The sequence below is a fragment of the Papaver somniferum genome, chromosome 1 (assembly GCF_003573695.1).
Source record: "Papaver somniferum cultivar HN1 chromosome 1, ASM357369v1, whole genome shotgun sequence".
Classification (NCBI taxonomy): Eukaryota; Viridiplantae; Streptophyta; class Magnoliopsida; order Ranunculales; family Papaveraceae; genus Papaver; species Papaver somniferum.
Genome location: NC_039358.1, coordinates 213,544,975 through 213,563,177, shown reverse-complemented (window position 1 = coordinate 213,563,177; position 18,203 = coordinate 213,544,975). Strand labels below are relative to the sequence as shown.

The 18,203-nt window shown below is 36.9% G+C and overlaps 1 long non-coding RNA gene across 3 annotated transcripts; it reads right to left on the bottom strand.

Annotated features, from left to right (window-relative positions):
• Window positions 1-11,914: 11,914 nt before the first annotated feature.
• Window positions 11,915-16,229, bottom strand: LOC113315399. 3 transcript variants are annotated; one of them, XR_003342935.1, is made up of 6 exons: window positions 15,145-16,229; window positions 14,344-14,815; window positions 12,812-12,964; window positions 12,656-12,722; window positions 12,230-12,315; window positions 11,915-11,959 (listed from the first exon to the last, which is right to left on the bottom strand). It is a non-coding gene; the product is annotated as an uncharacterized LOC113315399 (long non-coding RNA). The 3 variants fall into 3 exon arrangements; XR_003342936.1 differs by lacking the exon at window positions 11,915-11,959 and adding an exon at window positions 12,051-12,099; XR_003342934.1 differs by lacking the exon at window positions 11,915-11,959 and having other exon boundaries at window positions 12,057-12,315.
• Between the last annotated feature and the right edge of the window lie 1,974 nt (window positions 16,230-18,203).

Below are 18,203 nucleotides of genomic sequence, written 5' to 3'. Positions count from 1 at the left end.
AGGGAGTTGTACGCGATACTCTTCCAATACCGGTTTTACTACCTTCCTAGGACGACCTCTTTTGTCCAAAACATCTCCTTGACTTGCTTGACTCTCAAGAAGTGGATTTTCATTTGGATTCAAGTTTGAAACGGTTGGTGTAGTTTTTTATTTGCTCGGCCGACCCCTTTTCTTTACAACACTTGCTTGACTCTCAAGAGGTGGAGTTGCATTTGGATTCAAGTTTGAAACCATTGGTGTAGTTGTTTCTTTCATCGGACGACCTCTTTTCTTTTTAGACGGCTCCTCTTTGTATTGCGCCTCGGTATAGTCATGTCCGGATGGATCGCATTTTGTACTCAAATACTCTTTAATTTGTTCCCTTTCTTCCGCACTTGTCTTTGTGGTAGGTGGTCTACCCGTTGGATCTTTTTTCCCCGGTTCTTCAAGTTCTTCAATAAAAGGGTAAACAATCGGCATCAACTTGTGCTTCATAGTTTGTTTGTCCAACCTATTCAACGTGGGGTACTTATCGAGGATTATTCTCCCAATTTCCATGTCGCCAAACTCTTCACCGGGATCTTCTTTTGAAGCCGGTTTGAAAGATAGTTGCTTCCAATAAGGATCCATATCTTCAATCAGAATGGGAGGTTTATACCTATCAAGCATATGACGACATGGAAGTCCGATAGCCTTCATTATCCTACACTTACAAGGAGTGCTCGGGTCATCATACTTTCGATACAACTTGAGATGTTTCATCATGAAACATATTTCCCAATGCGAGACGTTTCTATGTATACCAAAAAGCAACCAATCATCCTACTTAAACTCCTTCAACTTCCGGAACATACTTTCTTCGAATTGCTTTCTTATCTTATCGATATCATTATTAGTGTACTCATGGATAACATGTTGCACTGTCACAATCCCATTTTCACTCGTAAAAAGTAGACCTTTTAGTCTCCCATGAGCTTGATCTACCATACTTGTGGACTCAAGTTTGAAATGTTTATAGTCGTAAGTAAAAGCATACACAAACCTCTCTTTGTGTGACGTCAACCATTGTCTCTTGCAATATTCCACTACTTTGGGGTAATTAGTGAAAAAACGGGGGTCTAACAACCACACCCAATATTTCGATTAGCAATCTGTATGGACTAACTCCAATATACTTTTAAGAGAATCAACTAGACAGTCAGACTCAATCTTAATAAAAGTATATCAAAGAGTTATATCTCTCCTTCTCGATTCAATACTTACTCAAGCAAATAGACGTCTGCGAGTTTAATTGAATACGAGAGAAATCACTTAAACGTTACCAAAGACCAATGTTCAAGTATCAATCAATTTCAATCTACAACCAAAGGTTGGATTTCCCTATTGATTGATTCAAACGCACAACCTGTGATATTTCAATTATATAACATAACGCGGAAAAGAAATAACATCGACACCAGAAGTTTTGTTAACGAGGAAACCGCAAATGCAGAAAAAACCCAGGACCTAGTCCAGATTGAACACCACACTGTATTAAGCCGATACAGACACTAGCCTCCTACAAACTATCTTCGGTCTGTACTGTAGTTGAACCCCAATCAATCTCACACTGATTCAAGGTACAATTGTGTTCCTTATGTCTCCGATCCCAATAGGATACTACGCACTTGATTCCCTTAGTTGATCTCACCCACAACTAAGAGTTGCTACGACCCAAAGTCGAAGACTTTAATAAACAAATTTGTATCACACAGAAAAGTCTATGGTAATAGATAAATTTGTCTCCCACAGAAATACCTACGAGTTTTTGTTCCGTCTTTTGATAAATCAAGGTGAATAAGAACCAATTGATAGACCGAACTTATATTCCCGACGAACAACCTAGTATTATCAATCACCTCACAATAAACTTAATCGACTAGCGAAACAAGTTATTGTGGAATCACAAACGATGAGACGAAGGTGTTTGTGATTACTTTTATATCTTGCCTATCGGATAAATTAATCTCAAGCCAATCCTTACGATTGTACTTAGTACGATAGAAACAACAAGATCAGATCACACAACTACAAGAAAAGCAGTATCGGTCTGGCTTCACAATCCCAATGAAGTCTTCAAGTCGTTAACCTACAGGGTCTCGATAGAAACCTAAGGTTAAAGGAGAATCGACTCTAGCTAATACAACTAGTGTCACACAGGAGATGCAGGGATTAGCTTTCCCAGTTGCTAGAGTTCTCCCTTATATGGTCTTCCAAATCAGGGTTTGCCATCAATGTTAACTTAGTAACAAAGCATTCAATATTCACCATTAGATGAAAACCTGATTAGATTCAAGCTAATATATTTCAACCGTTAGATCGAAACTTAGGTTGTTACACACAAATGAAATGCACGTTTATCTAGGTTCGTGTAACCGTACCCAAACTTGTACATCTAGTTGGTTCAACAGTAGTTAACCAAATGGTTATTCATATGAGCACTTTCATATCAACCATATTCTTCTTTACCATAACTAGTTCAAATGACTCAAATGAACTAGTTAGAGAGTTTTTCAATTGCTTAGATCTTTATAATATACACAATTAAAACAAAAACGATTTGATTCACTCGAATCAATTCATGAACTTTATATCCACGGTTTGCAAACTTGCATTCCTTAGTTTATACAAGTTTAAGTTCACGAATAATCGTTTTTAGAAAATAACCAACTTAAGTACGCGGACTGGTACGCGAACTTAAGTACCCAGAATGAGTTTGTAAATAGTTCACAAACTCCAGCAGATTTTCTCGGGAAGAGAACCTCCGACAGTACACGGACTGGGTTCGCGGACTCTGTTCCGGTTTTCCTGATCAACAAATTACGCATACTTTGGTTCAAGGAATAAGGACTTATACATGTATGAGTTACCTCTCAATTTTTATATCCAACCATGGTTATATAATCTAAACTCTCATTTTAATCATTGAAACATTCTTAGAGGACGTTATATGATTGTTATTCACAAACCATTTTAACCATTTTCAAGTGATTGAAACATAACATGACTTTCGTCACTAGGTAAAGGTGAACTTGGCCAAAGCGAAAGCTTACCAACACATATTTCGAGAAATAGATAAGCGAGATAAACTCGGCTCAAAATAGCAAATGTGTATAATCATAGTCTATATAGCAAAACGACTTTTGTCTCAAGATATGAGATAGAGTATATAGACTTTTGAGTGATAGATAAGTTCAATTCTCCACATACCTTTTAGTCGATGAAGTTCCACCAGTTCCTTCAGTAGTTCTTCGTCTTGTATGATGATCGTCATGGAGTTCTTGAGATCAACTACACTTTATATCCTAGTCTGAGACTTAGCTAATAGTAGACTATAAATCAAGACTTATAGGTTTGATCACTAACATTGACAAACATGCTTGAGATAGCAACGCATGCGAGTTCGGCCGAGCAGTGCTCTAACAATTAGTGCCCCAATCATCCTCGAACTCCTTCAAGTTTATCTCATATCTTGCCACACTCATCGACCAAACCAACTTATCCCACACTTTCATGAATAACCCAAACTTGATCTCACCTTCTTTCCATTTTTCTTCTTCTTTCTTCTTCTCTTTCTCTCTCTCCTCTTTAGTTAGTTTACTAAGACGTTCATCTTCCTCCTTTTCACGTTTAGTACCTTTCTTTGCCTCTGGCCTTTGGATATGACTCCTACAATTCTTTCTAAGATTGCATTGTATATGCCAAGTGCAAAGAAAATTTTGTGCATTGGGAAAAACTATCCTCACGGCGTTCATTATTGCTTGCTCGTTGTCGGTCACTACAACCCCGGGAGTCCCGTCTTCATGGTAGAGAAGCTTCAAAGTTTCCAATGGCGCCCAAATATAGCTATCATCCTTCTCACGATCCATAAAACACCATGACACCATGAACGATTGCTTATCCGAGGTTTTTCCTACAATGTTCAACAAAGGCATGTTGTACCTATTCGTCTTATAAGTACAATCCATGAACAAAACTTGGTAAAAGCACCGGCCCAATTGAATCATATCGGGATGCGCAAGAAAAATACGATCCACCTTCCCCTCCGATGATTCATGGTGTCTCAACGTGTAGTTGTAATTGTGTGCCAACCATTGTGATTCTTCCATCCCATTCAATTCTTTTGATAGTTTCCTTGGCCGCATAAATTGTAGACAATGAAGAAAGGTTATCCGGGTCGACGTATCTGCAACCTATGCAATCTTGTCAAGATCCTTTTGAAGTGACCTTGTAGCACCCAACAATGCAACCTATAAAGTATATACATGCAAGAACACCAAGAGCAGCAACCGCGGTTTGAAGTGATTCCTCCGAACATTGGAGATAAAAGTCAAAAGCATAATTTATTTATTTTTAGATGATATCCCTATTTATTTGATATCTAGCAGTACTTTTTGATATCCCTTCTTAAAATTTTGTTAACAAGCAGTACTTGTACTATAATTTTTTTTTTATATAAACAACTTGTATTTTTACACGCAGGTATAGCAGCATTGCTTCCGATGCCGTTGATTGGTATAGAGGAGAATAAACCAGCAGCTGGCGAAAATTATCAAGAGCAGCAGCTTGAAGTAATTCCTCAGGACATTTGAGGTAAAGTCAAAAAGCATAAAATTTTGTTTTTTAGATCCTGGCTTGATTGGGGTATACCCAGATTAATTAGGGTATACCTAGTAAGACAAAAGTTAGGTCATTTTGAAGTAAAAGAAACCACCCCTTAACCATATATTTTCTAAATGGCTAAATTGCCCTCTAATGATTAACACTAATTTAATTGAATGATTAGATTAGTTAAATTAGTTAGTTGATTTATATGAGTGGATTTGGAAATAATTGAGAGTGAGAGATAGAGTGAAGTAGTAAAAGAAGTTTTTTTTTGGGGGGGTGGGGGAGGGGAAAGAGATTCTAATCCTGATTTTGAAGTGGGGGAGTCTTCTAACTTTCCTCCTACAGATGAGTACTTGTATGATGATCTACCAAATCATGATCAAATGGATTACATGCATGATCCTCACTTTTATTTTCGTCAAACTCAAGATGGATATGGAAGTGATGAATGTCTTGAGCCAAACTTAGAATCCAATGACCAAGAAGAAGAGAATAGAGCTGCAAGTAATCAGGTACACAACTTACGTGGTGAAGATTGTGATTTTTCCATCAAATGATCGATTTTGGTTTTTTTTTTTTTTTTTAACTTTTGCTGCCCAGTATCGGCAAGGTCGACGATTGTCGATCATGCCGACTGTTAGCGCCGACGTGGTATTCATTGCATAATGCTCCGACTTTTCATGAGAAGTGTTTAGTCGGCAAGGTCGAAAATTTGAACCTGCCGACTATATGAATTTTTTGCAACACAGGAGATGTGTTTTGAAAATGTTTAAGCCGGCAGTGTTGCGACTACGTCGTCCATGCCGACTACAGTTTGGTCGGCACTGTGTTATTCTTAGACCATGCTGGATTTTCTTTAGTCGGTGTTGTTTTATACCTGCCGACTATTGTAGTTCATATCAACTAACTTGTGATATTTTGTAGATTGCATTGGTACCGATGACGGATCAGCTTCAAACTCACAATGTTAGGGGTCCTGATACTTCCGCACATTATGCTAATGATTTGGAGTGGAAGGAAAAAGACGACGCGGTCAAGTGGGTTATTGAGAAAGCAAAAGAGAAGATGTGCGTTCTAGTGAAAAACACCCAACAAAAAGATACGCGGTTTGAAATGGTGCGCGAGTGTAATGGGTCGCCGGACGCAAGTCACAAGAGAAAGGGTATATGCCAAGAAATTGAACATATTAACAGTTCAAAGAGTTTTTTTACTGCTCTGTTAGGATCCATGAAGAACTATGTAACTTGGCAATCGTTCCAGGTAGTATTTCAACCATGACAGTGAATTCTTGTGCCATATACTGAATTGCTTGCCATCCACAGTAGAATAAAATGTCCCTTCTGAACTTCTTATCCTTACTAAAGTTAGCTCCATTTTTGTTGATAACCACAGCTCCCTTCAACATTTTCATGGATGATAACTCCAAATTCAGTCCAATGCAGTGGAGGCAGCAGCACCTCCCTTCCCTCTGCACTCATTCGCCAGTGACAAATTCCACCGACACATTGATTGTAGATTTTCCGTGGTTGTAGTAATGAGGTTCAAACTCTCGGACTTGTGAAGGATAATTTTTTAGAAAATAAATATATATACAAATATTGACAAATTGGTAGAGAGGTACTGGGACTAATGATTCGGCCAATCTTCATAACATAAGGCTTAATGATTTATTCTCAACAATAATAGCTCAAAACATATATGGACTCTTATTTTGCCAAAGTCGATTCTCAAAACATTGGTTGTAAATGTTAAGCATGGAACATCAAATCACCTAAGCTAAGCATGACCCATCTAATCAAATAACACCCAATTTAATCAAATCATATTTCACTTAATTTTTAATGCAAAAGTCTTAAAAAGAATTAATAAAATTACCCATTTATGAAGCTCGGCCTCCTCCGTCGCCCCAGTGTTGGGGTTTAACTCATCATAGTAAAAATGCTCTCAAAATATTTCATTGATGCTCAAAAGTGTTTTACAATAAAGAGAAATACAAGAAATTGATGTAAAACAGAACTCTGCGACCCACAGAAGACGTCCAGAATCAACGACAGAGCTGAGGTGCTGTTGTCGTTGAAGAACTACGACCCACAAGCGACAGTAGATTTCACTGTTGAAGAACGACTGCTGCTGCGAGTCCGTTCTTCGTGTTCTTTTTATTTGCTAGTCCTCGAGCAAAAATAAAAAATAAAACCGAGTTAATCTCGGGAGGGTTTACCAGAGGTGTACCCACAAAAACCAATACTCCAGACCCTAGATATCTACGCAGAACCTTGGAAAGCACTAAAGAACCTCCTTGGTTGGCATACAATTATTGACTCTAAGAGGAAGAACCCTGATGCGAAATTCCAATTGTTGTACACGAGTTTGCACTCAAGCATACTAAAATTCATATAAGTGACAGAGCTCTACTAAGATAGTTTCACGATGGACATCATACTCGGAGTCAGACTAATCACATGAAAAGATTAAGAAGATGGAAAAAGAAAAATGTAGATGGTTGAAAAGTGAACGGTGTTTCCCATATCTGTCTGAAGGCCTCTGCCAAGATGAACCTAACCTAAATGACTGAGATACCGGTCTGACTAATATTAACACACTGGCATATACAAGGGAACCAGTGGTCAATAACTTAAATCTAGATCAACAAACTGGCAAATACAAGGGAACCAGCAGTTGACTACACATAACAATAACCTTTTTTTTTTTTTTTTTTTTTTTTTTGGGTAACTCAGTCACTCTACTTCACCCTAGCAAAGGTAACAACTTGAATCGTGTGCCCCACCAAATCACTTGAAATAAAAGAAAACTAAAAATAGAAAGTGAAAAGGACTCGACGAAATATGGCGAAACTATCATGTTAATTCTAACACCTGAGCTCTGTGCTTTTATGAATAGACTCTATAGATGTTTCCATCTAGTCAGATTGGTTCCTCAACTCCTAAAACAAAAATGTTTCCATCCACTTAGATTGGTTAGTGTTATCCTAAATACGCATAAATTTCTAGGCTCTGGAGTTTATTTATTCCAACTAAAAAGTTTCTCCCATACCCCCAAACTTAAATCTAACATTGTCCTCAATGTTCTAAAGATGAAACTAAAAGCATGAACAAGGAGAAACAGTTACTATTTGAAGCAAAAGAGTTAAGGAAGGATATTACCGTGTTGCATGAGATTTGGTTACCTCCCAAAAAGTGCTAAGTTTAGAGTCTTCAGCCAGACTTAGAAAAGGATTAGTCAACTCGAACCATAAAGTAACAGTCGAAATAACTGCGGGTCTTCAAAACGAAAAAGAGTTGACCAAAGGAAACTACAACAGCCCAAGAAAGTGAACAAGAATAACATGCCCTTATCTAGTTTCCTGATTAAGATATTTACATCTAATTGTGGTTCAGGTTCTATGAAAGGGTCTAAATAAAATATTTTTCTTGGATGCATTTCCTCATAGATTGGATCTAAATTACTAGGTCCTAGAGTCTGGAAAAACTCAAATACGAACTTAGAATCACGAAGTAATAACCTAAATAATTGTGGATCCTCTAAGTCAATCAGATATGACTTACATAATTGACCACAATGAGAGTAGTGGTCATCCTTAAGCAAATGTGTCGATTCTAATTTCCTAAAGCATTTAGGTTTAGTCTCACAACTTAATATTCGACACATTTGAAATCTATATGTTCCCACATTTGGAAGAAAACTATTTGGTGGGAAAACAAAATCAATCTTGGTATTATTGCCTGGGTTAACCACATCAACCAGAGGATGGGTTTCTAACAGCTGAACTTCTTCCTGGACATCATTAGGTTCAGGAAAACGAGTATGAAGGTAATCTTGTAAAATGGTTGAGGCACATATGTCAAGTCCCAAGTGAGGGACCTTTCTAAGAGTTAAAGGTAAGGCACTAGGAAGGTGATAATCACCCCCAAACTTAGAGTTTTCAGTGTTTCTAGCTAGACTAGTCACAATCTTTCTAATTTCTGGATCATTAGATTCTTGAAAATGGTCAATTGATTCTTCTAAGTTATTATCAGGTGGTGCATCTTTACTCATATTTAAAATCTCTACGAGTTCATGTTCTTCGTCTAAGACTAATGTTTCTAAATCGCTAGACTCTAAAACAATATTCTCAGAATAAACTCGTTCCTCTAGACCATTATCGGCTTCGTAATCCTCGTCTAAAACTGTGGTATCTCTAGTCAAATCCTCGTCCTTTTGAATAGGTGAATAATTATTAAAATTATTAGGATCTGAACCAGAAATAATATAATCATTATAAGGCTCAACTGGGGTAACAAATTCCTGATCACTATTCCCACATATTTCAGATTCTTCATCATCGCTATCCTCATCATCATAGTACGAAATGATTGAACCTTATCTAAATAAGTAGTGTCTTCTATTCTAACCTCGTCCTCTAAATTAGGCAAATATTCACTATTTACATCAAGGGTAAAATTGGAAGCACTATTTTGGAAATTTAGATTATTTCGAGCAGTATTAGCTAACTGTTCATTTTCTGCCTCTAAACGTGCTTGAATTTCACTGAGCGTAACACTTATACTTTCACATGTCTCATTGAATATCTTAGACCATTGTGTACTCTCTTCTCTTGAACTAACTGCACGTTCATACTCCCTTCGAATTTGTTGGTAGGTTTCTTCTAGAGATTGAACATGTTCAGAAATGTCATAATCAGGACTAGTTTTTAAGTAATTTTTCAAAAACACATGACTAGTACTATAATATTCCTGATTTTCTTGCTCGTAAGACCAATTCGTGTGTGGATAGTAATTGGGCTCACTATGGTATGAACCATAACCTTGAAAAGGTTGGCGTTCCCAACTACTATTCCCACCATGGTCATAAAACTGATGATGTCCATATTCAAATTCAGGTCGATACTCATTGTATTGGCTTCTATCATACCAGTTCGACATTCTTAATTGCAAGGGAATTCTACACAACCACAAACAAGGACGACTCGACTCCACCAAAACAAACCTAAAGATTTCTAGCAAACAAAAAGCATGATGGCTCCACTTAGATTGTTTCTAGACCAGCTTCTATCTTTCGAAAGGGAATTCGTTGCAATTTGAGCAAACCCCTCTGGAATCAATCCGAGTCAAAGTAAGTTGAATTGAGGCGAGGGAAGCTCGGTGGAGCTTTGATACCCAAGGCCTCACCGCTATCACAAGGCAGCGCAGTCACGCATTCAACTCACAGAAACCATCATGAACTTTGGAGTGTGCTTAAAGAGCAACCAATATTTTTCGAACGAGTTTCCTATTAAGCTCGTTACCCTATCGGTCTCGTTCTATTCCAAATTTTAAAGCTTAGGTTCGCGTTCGGTTTCGTTTTCCTAAGGCGGGCAAGAAGAGAACGGTGATGAAATCCGAACCCTTATCTTATTTAGGCCAGGCCTTGCCCTTTACTAGGAAAATAAAGACAGTCTGGTTCGTCCTCAAACAATTATCACCTTAAGGCAGACAGTAACCCGCTTGCAGGAGATTCACGGGTGTTTCGATTGGACTTACCTCCCGTACCAGACGGGCGATGAACCGTTGTCGTCGACTCGGGCCACGACTCCTATGCCGTGTGCGAACCCGAGGGGCCGAGACGATATAGTAATCGTCGTCCTTCCCTGCACACAGTTTATATATGTTTTTTTTTTTAATAATAATAATACCCTTCCGTAGGGTTAAAAAAAAATAAAGTCCAATTGTCCAGAATAAAGTCCAAAATAAATAAATAAAAAAAAATTTTACAGTTTTCCTCACACACTCTAAAAAAAAAATAAAAATTAAAAATTAAATCCTAAAATTGTCCTTTTTTCTTCTCTTTTCGCTTTAAGCTTTTTCCTCTCCAAGTCCTTAGTGCTCCACTTCGAACCTGTAAATCAAAGACAAAAAGACAAAGTAAAAAGGAACAAATAATAAAAAAAATAAACCTAAAAATTCTACCTAAGCACAAATCCGCGTCGGCGGCGCCAAAATGATTGTAGATTTTCCGTGGTTGTAGTAATGAGGTTCAAACTCTCGGACTTGTGAAGGATAATTTTTTAGAAAATAAATATATATACAAATATTGACAAATTGGTAGAGAGGTACTGGGACTAATGATTCGGCCAATCTTCATAACATAAGGCTTAATGATTTATTCTCAACAATAATAGCTCAAAACATATATGGACTCTTATTTTGCCAAAGTCGATTCTCAAAACATTGGTTGTAAATGTTAAGCATGGAACATCAAATCACCTAAGCTAAGCATGACCCATCTAATCAAATAACACCCAATTTAATCAAATCATATTTCACTTAATTTTTAATGCAAAAGTCTTAAAAAGAATTAATAAAATTACCCATTTATGAAGCTCGGCCTCCTCCGTCGCCCCAGTGTTGGGGTTTAACTCATCATAGTAAAAATGCTCTCAAAATATTTCATTGATGCTCAAAAGTGTTTTACAATGAAGAGAAATACAAGAAATTGATGTAAAACAGAACTCTGCGACCCACAGAAGACGTCCAGAATCAACGACAGAGCTGAGGTGCTGTTGTCGTTGAAGAACTACGACCCACAAGCGACAGTAGATTTCACTGTTGAAGAACGACTGCTGCTGCGAGTCCGTTCTTCGTGTTCTTCAGGCGTGTTAATGGCAGCAGCAGCAGCAGGTAACTTCTCTGCAACTCCTCCTGCGCCTCTCTGCTCGCCTCCAAACCTCCCCAAACTCTCGACCGCCATTCTCTATGATCCCTTCAACATATTTATACTCCTTAGCCCCATTTAATTACGCCAAAATTCTCAATATTCTTCATTAAACTCGGCAGTTAAAGAAAATATTTTCCGGATATTTTTTCTTCATCCGAGCATCTGCAGCTGTCCAACCTTCCTTAATTTCCTTCTACATGTTCCAGAGTGTTGCTAGAGTCATCATACAGGAGAAGAACACGCATAAATCTTCAAAAACTCGTGAATTATTCTTCTCATGCACGGGCTGCCCTGTTTTCTTGTCACGAATTTTCCAGCCAATTTTGATCGAAACAAACACCCATACCAGCTTTGTTAGGACATATCACAACTACCCATTAAGTTTCAGCCCTTTAGTCTACCCAGAAATCCTTCAAATTTCGATCGAAAAATTCACCAGAGAGCTACTCTTTTTTTCCCGCCAAAATCGAAATTCAAATGAAGAAGAGGTGTCCTGGGGTGCCCCTTATTAATTAGGTTACCCCTTATCCAAAAGCGAGAGTCCGAATAACACGTGTCCTCCGGGTGCCAAAATCAACTTTTCGAGCCGAATTTTCCAAAAATATTTATTTCCAAAAAATACCTACAAATACATAAAATAACAAAATTAGTACAAAATCGAGTGCCAACAATATATAGTATTGAGTCAAATTAGACACAAAAATGTGTCTATCACACATACAATTGCTTCTGCTTCAAATTCACATTTGGCCTCTACTTTTACTATCACAATTCACACAATTAGTAAATCTGCAATGAGGTTTAGAGCAATTCCAGCGCCACTTGACTTTGCCCATGTTGAATCTACAATAACCTGAGCTAGTAGTGTTATAAAAGGTTCTTGTTCGCTTACCAATTGGGTATATAAGATGTCTCATATGAACCATACTCTTTTTTTCGCTTTTAGACAGCCACAGCATCCTGATTTGGTTCATAAGTCTGCATAAAGAAATATAAAAGAATAAATCAGATTGCACTCTACTTGTAGTATATGAATTATGTTTTTAGTTTGAATGGTTAAAACTTGCATTTAGATTCAGTAGGTAGTACTATGCAAGTAAATGTTAAAGAACGGAAGTTGCATAATATTTTTGCAGCCGTAAAACATGGTGCAGCACGCGCAAAGTCTATTGGCATACGGTGTTCCCATTCTTAACAAGCTTTGTAATGTTTGACACAGACAATACTAGAAATATATCAACCATGAACAGTCAAATCCAAGACAAAAAAAAACCTCGAGGCTCGAATAGCTTACAAGTTGCAGGAACGAAATACTTACCATTTTGGCTCTGCGTCGAGGTAAATTTTTCCAACCCTTCTACTCTTGAATTGCGATCGAAAAGTACCTTACGAACACACAGTCAGAAATAATTAGACATGAATGTAAAGAAAAAAATTACTGGGTCAAACAAGATAGAGTTCTGAAGTTCTTTACCTGATGCTTTTCAGTAGCCTAAAGTTACAAAAGATCCTTTCACTCAGTGTCGCTTTATGCGTCAGGTTTACTTGCAAGATGTCTTGAATTTGTATGGTGGGGTGTATATTGATGTGATTTCCATTTATATCGTTCATGTATTGCAGAGAAATCCTGAAATATAGATATAACAATAAGCTTGTCATTCAGGATAAGTCACACAAAACAAGCAAACTTAATTTGAAGAAATGGTTATTCTATGATCACTTATCCAATAACTTCTACAGCTAATCACATCACTTGCTAATAATCGAAAGAAGAATAAAATTGCACACTCTGCTTAGTAAGTTCACCCTATATCCTAATGGTCTGTCCAGCCCCAATGGCGTCAGAAAAAATAGTGTTTCCTCTACAAGATAACGGCATCGTACATATAAGTAAGCTTACTGACCACTAGATCAATACCACAAAATCTAATCTTATGTGTTTTTAGAAGGTGATTCAAGGGGTCTAAACAAACCAACATGGCGTATGACAAGCTGAGCCACTTTTTGGACATTCTGCCAAGGCATTTCTCCAACAAAAAGAAGGCGCAATAAGCGGGAAGTTCCCACTGCCCTACCCACATACCAATAGACATCATACATTTAAAAGTCTTATAACCCACTGATTTGGCTTTACAAGAAACATGCACTACAGGGTTATCCATATTTGCAACTTCAGTACTCAACAGTTTGATTTTTTTTCCCCTCATTTATAAGTGAACTTAATATGAGTATGCTCAAATGATAAACATGACTAAGTGATAAAAGAACAGAAAAAATCAGATGGTAATCAAGCACTTGAAGTGGATAGAACCACTTTCATGCATATTACTGGTGTTTGTTAGATGGAGATAGCCACTTAAATAACCAATTTACAATTTCATAAAGCATGTTCAAAATTGTAAATTTCATAAAATTTACAATTTTTTATCTATAGTTTTAAAAATTAGCACTTTGGACTCAAAATCTTAACTATCAAATGCCAAATAGAGTTTGGGTGGCGCAAATTATATGTGTGTTCCATATAACTATATTAACTACCAACATCTTTTTTCTATCTTTTTAGTATAAAAACCCACTGGTAACTGTAGAAATGCGATTAATAAGAAGAGGCATTTATACACAACAATGTGACTAAAGTAGTAACTGAAATTTGTAGTACTGATTCTTGTTATGCAGTTTCAAAACCTAAAAATCAAGCTTTTAGTAGTTGCAAATGCAATACAATATGGGAAAGTACATTTCCGAAACACAATGTGAAATCGATAACCTTGAAAGTGTTGATCAAATGATGGTGTGAAGTAAAAAAAATTGCATTTCATTTGTTGAGTATACTTCTTCAACTTCATTTTCATAAACAAATAGCTCATCAAAATATGCACCACAATCTTTCGAATTCAAATTACTAATTAGCAAAAGCAAATAATGAAATGCACAAAGTGACTCAGAATCGAACAGTTAGCAACATGAACTAAAAATCAATACTCAGAACCACTTAAAACTACATACCGTTGTCGGAATGTTCAATCTGTTCGACATCAGAGTCTCCTCGAATGTCCATTCTGAGCTTGCGACTTCGCCTTTGCCTTCCTGCTCAACATTGAAACCAATTGACTTCCCCAAAGAACCAGCATCAGAATCCCGCATCCCCATCCACAAATTCAGTGTCACTCTCCTTATCGCTAGGGATTGTATCATGTCCATCTTTTCAAGAGCAGCATTTATAGACGTTCTCAGCTTTGCCTCTATCTTCTTGAGCCTTTGTATCCGCTTTGCAGCCTGTTTTGCTCTTTCCGCTCAGAATCCAACTGCATTACATGAGGGCATCATTCTGCTCATACAAAGATATGTGATCACCAGCTACCTTGCGGAGACATTTAAGATCAAAACGTTTCTGATTCATAACCATCTCATCTATCTGCTATGGACTCAGGTTAGACTCTCCCTTCAGCACTTGCTCTCTTAGCTAAGTCAATTTTTCCTGCATAATACTAATACGCATTACTTCTAATAATGTTTTAGATTTAAGAGGGCTAGACCAAATATCAACAAAATTGTTTATATGTTTAGAATAGATTAGTGGCCGAGCCATTCTAATAAGACAGACAGGCTCTGAAGTAACTTATACCTAACACTAACAGCAATTAACCAAATCCACATTTAGATACCGGGGAGTCACAAAAAGTTATCAGTGTGCTGTTTCCTTCCAGGAAATCTGGAAAGGAAACCATGTTCGCTGACAGTCTAGTATCCTAAATATCAAAAAAAAAAATTGTTGTCCATGAGCTGTCATAAGGAGAAGAATAGTACCATGAGATACCACTAGCTACCATAACTTCAAAGTTCTACCTACTTCCCTAAGGTAGTAGGCGCCCAAGCATCAAGGGGCAATTCTGCACGTTTTGTAGAACCCACGGAAATCTGCTTCGCGACCTTGGAACTCCATTGGGTTCCTCGGTGTCCTTTGTTCAAGAGTAACTCAGAAATTACTGCAAGTCTCAACAATAAATGTAACTACAACTTTTTAATTACACAATCAATCTCTATTAACAGTAGATATCAACCAATATTTAACCTACATATCATTTCTATTTCATTAACCAGAACTTCTTAATTACAGTATCAACCTCTATTAATACTAGATATCAACCACTATTTAACCAATAGTAGAAATCTATTACCAACAAATACTAACCTAGCCGTGAGCTAGAGTTTTATAGTAACTCAAGAATCATATCATTTCTATTTCATTCTACAACAACACAGCCAACGTATATATACTTGGCAAGAGCAAAAATCCCAAAATTTGCCAAACATAAGACGTTTACAAGTTCATTCTAACCAGTGTTGTCTTCAAAAAAAAAAAAGGAACGGAAACACAAGTAGTTTCCTATAATAATCAGCCATATAAAATTCTCTTACTGGTCCAATCCCTTTTCTATAATCCAACATCACCTAAAACATGCAATCAAATGTATCCCAATACTTTTACTGAAATAGACTCGGGTTTACCAGAAATGACTTGAGCACATTTTAATTTAAAATAGCTATCTGGAAACTAGTAAGTAGCATTTTCAGAATCAACACATTCACATTAACATTATTTTTCAATTGAAATTAGCAAATAATGAAATGCACAAATTGACTGAGAATCAAACAGTTAGCAACATGCATTAAAAATTCAATACTCAGAACTACATAGCAGTATGGGATGTAGATCTTCCTTTTCTTCTTTTTGGTCTTTCGAGTCATTAGAAACAACAACTTCGATTTGTTTCTTGCAACACCTTCTTCCATATTTTCTTTACGGACAAACTTACTCTGTTTGATTCAACTCTCTCCATCAAGCTTCTTCTTATCTAGGGTTAGGGTATGGGGCTTACAGTTGCACCCAAATCAATGTCTGAAAGTGAAAAATATGATCCCTGCACTGTTGTTTTTTATATTTACCGAGTGGATAAGGCTAAGTCCTATGGGAATGGGATAGATTGAGATGCTAAATTAGCAATTAAGGGTTGCCTTTCAAAAAAAAAAAAAAAGTGTGGCTTATTTGTTAACATTAATTCTCTCTCCTAGCATTTGCTCGCAGTTGAACTAGTAGCGAGATAGCAGCGTTACAAAAATCACCTTTTCGCTGAAAAGTTCAGCGCTGGGCGATTTATTGTTTGATCTGACGGCTCAAATTTAAAGCGCTAAACCAAGCAGCGCTGGGCAGTGGTCCCTGCTGACGTGGACTGCTAATCTAGCTGATAGATTTGCACTCCCATAGAACTTAGAAGGTTGCCCTAGCTGACGTTGACTGCTAATCTAGCTGCTAGATTAGCATCCATATGACTTAGCCTAAGGGCACCACATACTTATGACTCATTGTTTGATTAGGTGGGTATAAAAGTGTGATGTGCACACTCTCAAAATGAGTCTGGAAAATCAAAACTTGTGTAATGACTTTTCACTGCAGAAGCCAGAATTTATTTTACAATCACTGCGCAAAGCAAAAAAGATATGTTGCGTCCTGTAACTACTTCAATGCTGCAAGGAGGACAGAACCCCTTGACAGATCCGAAACAGAGTATAAATTTCATTCAAGTGGTAAATTCTTGTAGAAATTGCCATCCAAACCAATGAAACTTAATCATGTAAGGACATCTTTCTTTTGCTTCAACTCAAACTCCCTACTCTAAGCTTTACTCGTCAGATGCCCGAGTTACATCCAATGCCTGCAAAAATAGAGAATGATGGGGGCAGAAGGTTCAGTTTAGCTTGATATTAAGGTCCAATGCCTCCAAAAACAGTGTTTTCATGGACAACATCATATTTCAAAACAATGATTGTGCATTGAGAATTGCATGACAGAGAGTTAGAAAACTGACAGTTTAATAACCCAAAAAATTCTTAGTGAATGGACGCTCACCGTTTTTTTTTTTTAAATATCAAGCTAGTGATGGGTCACATTTCTTTTGGTCACACAACAAATTTGCATGATTACAAAGTAGCGACACTTTTAAGAACCAGTTAAATGATACTGCAAAAGTCACATGCCACAATTCAAACTTTCTCTCTCCTCTCATTTCCTCTTCCCTCTAAGAGGAAAAAGAAAACTCTAACCTCCATTAACCTCTTGTTCAGATTTAGTCCTTTTTGGACCAGATTTGAGCAACATTTGTATTGTTTTTAAGTTTTAATTGAATAAAGTTAGTTTTCTTTGGTTTTGATGCTTTTTGACATATTTCTTCCCTATTCGAAGCGATTTTTTCGCCATTTAGAGCGAAATTTTCTTCGTTTTGAGAGAGATTTATTGAACCTTGATCTCTGGTTCATGACTTTCTTTTCTCGATTCAAGAACATCGACTATTCAACACGGTATTGCTTTGGATCTATATTCAATCAAATAATTTAGGACGTCCAGGTTCGTTTGGATCTACAAGATTATGGGAAAAAAATACTTCTTTCTTCTAGGAACATCTCTTATTCAAGAAGAAGAAAGTCGGATTAAATGGTCAGAACCAATTCCGGATTATACCATCATCATTCCCTATTACATTTACAAAATTGGATTTCTTTACGATTTATGACTCTTTCTCTTTGCGATTTACTTGTAATTGATATCTTCATTTGTATTAGGGTCTTGATCATCTTGTACTTTGATGTTTTTGTTATCCTTGTTAGCGATCATGTAATCACTGTTTTGATTTGAATAAATTGAAACTTGTTGATTGACCAAAAAAATAAGTCACAAGTCATAATATACTTTTCTTTTGAGACGAAAATCATGTATCTAAAAATTTCCGATTCTTTAAAAAAAATTCGTGCATGATCCAAAAATGATCTCACATCCCCTTAGTTGATTGCCACCGGTAATTGATTTCAAT